The sequence below is a fragment of the Chrysochloris asiatica genome, unplaced genomic scaffold (genome assembly GCF_000296735.1).
Source record: "Chrysochloris asiatica unplaced genomic scaffold, ChrAsi1.0 scaffold00011, whole genome shotgun sequence".
Taxonomy (NCBI): domain Eukaryota; kingdom Metazoa; phylum Chordata; class Mammalia; order Afrosoricida; family Chrysochloridae; genus Chrysochloris; species Chrysochloris asiatica.
The window spans coordinates 15368107-15371737 of record NW_006408529.1 but is presented as its reverse complement, the minus strand read 5'-3'; the positions used below and the strand labels follow the sequence as shown (position 1 = coordinate 15371737).

Genomic DNA, 3631 nt, shown 5'->3' with positions numbered 1-3631 from the left:
AATCTCATTCCTTGATTCATTTTATCTTTTCAGATATGTATAAACTTCATTTTTTTTGGTTCTTTTTTATTTACTCATTTCACTTAGATTTTATTTAATGTTATTGTGTTTGAATGTATCTATTTAAGTGAGTCCTTTTGGAAACAACGTAGGGTACAAAGTAAATCCTAATTTAAATAGTCCATGTTACGTTTTATGTGACTTTAAAAGTTTAAAGTCGTGTGTACAAAAGTGAAATTGATGGCAAACAATGAGTTTTTAGGCTTGTAGTATCGATAGCATAGTGGTTATGAGTCGGGCAGCAGTTCGAAACTACCAGCGGTTCTGTGGGAGAAAGATGAGGCATTCTGCTCTTGTAAAGATTTACAGCCTCAGAAATCCTGTGCAGGGTCACTGTGAGTTGGAACCGACTCCGCGATACTTAACAACAACAACAACAGTATCGATAGTGTTTTAGACTTAGATGCTGGAGGAACCCTGTAATTACTAACTTCTTCCCAAAGAAGAAAACAAACAAGGATTCATGGTATGCTCTGCCTGCCCAGTTAATAGAAAGCACATGGAGGTATAGCAGGAAAGGAGAGCTAAAAGTAAAGGAGAGTTGAAGAGACATCGGTAATAAATATTACTCACAATAGAAGCTAACACTTATTAAGAACTTACTATTTGCCAGGTCCCCAACTCCTCTGTCAGATTGTTGGACTGTGGTAACTTGTGTAATGCTGTGATGCTGGATGTTAGGCCACGTTTGTTTTAAATCCCCAAAGAAATGACCATGGTGGATAGGTTTCAGCAGAGCTTACAGACTAGAAAGAAATAATCCACTCCTGAGCGATTAGTCATTGCAAATCTTATAAATAGAAGCTGAATATTGTGTGATATACTGCCAGAAGAATAGCCCCTCAGTTTGGAAGGCACACAAAACATGACTGGGGAAGAGCTGCCTCCTCAAAGTAAAGTTGGCTTTAATGACTGGGGTGGAGCAAAGCTTTCAGGACCTTCAAACATCCATTAATAATCACAATGTGGAACGTATCAAATAGGAATCTAGGAAAATTGACTAATTCATTGTAAATAACTTTTTAAAGCAACATAAAAGATGACTATACACATGGATCTCACCAGATGGAATGCACAGAAATCAAATTGACTACATCTGTGGGCAGAGATGGTGGAAAGGTTTAAAATAATCATCCAAAACAAGGTCAAAGGTGAACTGTGGAACAGACCATCAATTGCTCAGATGCAGGTTCAGGCTGAAGCTGAAGAAAATTGAAACAAGTTCATGAGAACCCAAATAAGACCTTGAGTATCTCCCACCTGAATTTAGAAACTATCTCAAGAACAGACTTGGGGCATTGATCCCTCATGATTAAAGACCAGAAGAGTTGTGAGATGACATCAAGAACATCTACATGAAGAAAACAAAAGGTCATTAAGAAGACAAGAAAGAAAGAAAAAAACCCAGTGGATGTTCAGAAGAGACCCTGGAACTTGCTTTTGAATGTAGAGTAACTGAAGTAAATGGGAGAAATGATGAAGAAAAAGATCTTAACAGAAAAATTTGAAGGACAGCTCAAGAAGACACAGTAAAGTGTTGTAATGAAATGTGCAAAGACCAGGAGTTAGAAAACCAAAAGAGAAGAATATGCTCAGCATATTTTAAGCTGAAAGAACTGAAGAAAAAATTCAAGCAGCAAGTTGTGATACTGATAGATTCTATGGGCCAAATGCTGATGGATTGTACCTTCAGTATGGCTTGTACCTAAGTGTAAAGAAAATGAAATTCTTACAACTGGACAAATAAATAACATCATGATAAACTGAGAAAAGATTGAAGTTGTCAAATATGTAATTTTACTTGGATATACAATCTATGCTCATGGAACCAGCAGTCAAGAAATCAAAGGATATGTTGCATTAGGCACATCTGCTGCAAAAGAACTCTTTAAAATATTAAAGAACAAAGTGGGCCTGACCCAAGCCATGGTATTTTCAGTCATCTCATATACATATGAAAGTTAAACAATGAATAACGAAGACAGAGAAATGGATATATTTAGATTACGGTATTGGGGAATAATATTGAAAGCACCATGGTCTTCCAGAGAACAAATAAATTTGTTTTGGAAGAAATATGATTGAATTGCTCCTTGGAAGCCAGGATGGTAAAACTTTATCTTTCGTACTTTGGACACGTTGTCAGGAAGTCCCTGGAGAAGGACATCATCTTTGGTAAAGTGGAGGGTCATCGATAAAGAGGGAGATCCCCAACAAAATGGATTGGCAGTGGTAGTAATAATGGGCTCGAACATAACAACAATTATGAGAATGGTGCATGACCAGTCAGTATTTTATTCTGTTGTACATATCATGTTTGGTAAAGTGGAGGGTCTGAGAAAAAGAGGAAGACCCCTAATGAGATGGATTGGCCAAGTGGCAGCATCAATGGGCTCAAGCGTGGCAACAGTAGTGAGGTTGGCCCAGGATTGGGCAGTGTTTCGTTCTGCTGTGCATAGGGTTGTATATGAGTTGGTACCAGTTAGAGGGCACCTAACAACAACAACAACAAGAACATAGGGTTTCTGTCAGCCCGAGCCAATTCAACAGCACCTAACAATATGGGCAAAATGGGAGCATCAAAAGATGATGCAAGGAATACATAGAGTCATTTTAGCAAAGAACTGGTTAGTGTTCAGAAGTTTCAGGAGGCAGCATATAATCAAGAACCTAGGAAGATATTCAGACTGTACTGAAGATATTATTAGAAAACAAGGCTCTGGGAATTGACGAAATACCAATTGAAATAGTTCAGTAAACTGATGCGGCACTTCTAGCACTTAATAATCTATGCCAAGAAATTTGGAAAACAGCTATTTGACCAAATGATGGGAAGAGATACACATTTATGCTCATTCCAAAAAAAGGTGATCCTACAGAATGCAGAAATTATTAAACAGTGTCATGATATCACAGGCAAGTAAAATTTTGCTGAAAATACCTTTAAAATGTTGCAGCAGTAAATCAACAGGGAACTGCCAGAAATTCAAACAAAATTCAAAAGAAGACATGGAATGAGGGGTATCATTGCTGAAGTCAGATTTATCTTGGCTTGACTATACTAAGGCATTCAACTGTGTGGATCATAACAAACTGTGAATAATATTGTGAAGAGTGGGTATTCCAGAACACTTAGTTGTGCTCATGTGGAATCTGTACATAGACCAAGAGGCAGTCATTAGAAAAGACCAAGGCGATAGAGTTTCCGTGAGTCAAAATCGATTTGATGTTAGTGGGTTTAATAAAAAATGAAATTGAGTAACTTCTCATGTACTTGTTGGCTATTTGCATATTTTCTTGTCCATTTTTTAAATTGGGCTCTTTGTGTTTTTGCTGGTGAGTTGTAAGAGTTCTTATAAATTCTGGATACCAGACCCTTCTTAGCTATGTTGCTGTTGTTAGGTGCCATCCAGATGGTATTGACTCATAGCGATACTATGTACAATAGAACGAAACACTGCCCGGTCCTGGGCCGACCTCACAATTGTTGCCACACTTGAGCCCATTGATGCTGTCACTTTGCTAATCCATCTCACTGGGGGTCTTCCCTTTTTCTCTGACCCTCCATCTT

At 37.9% G+C, this 3631-nt stretch overlaps 1 protein-coding gene across 1 annotated transcript in view; it reads left to right on the top strand.

The window, feature by feature from the left end:
* IRF2 (interferon regulatory factor 2) overlaps positions 1–3631 on the top strand; it is a 132788-nt gene that overhangs the window by 66820 nt on the left and 62337 nt on the right. The window lies entirely within an intron of this gene.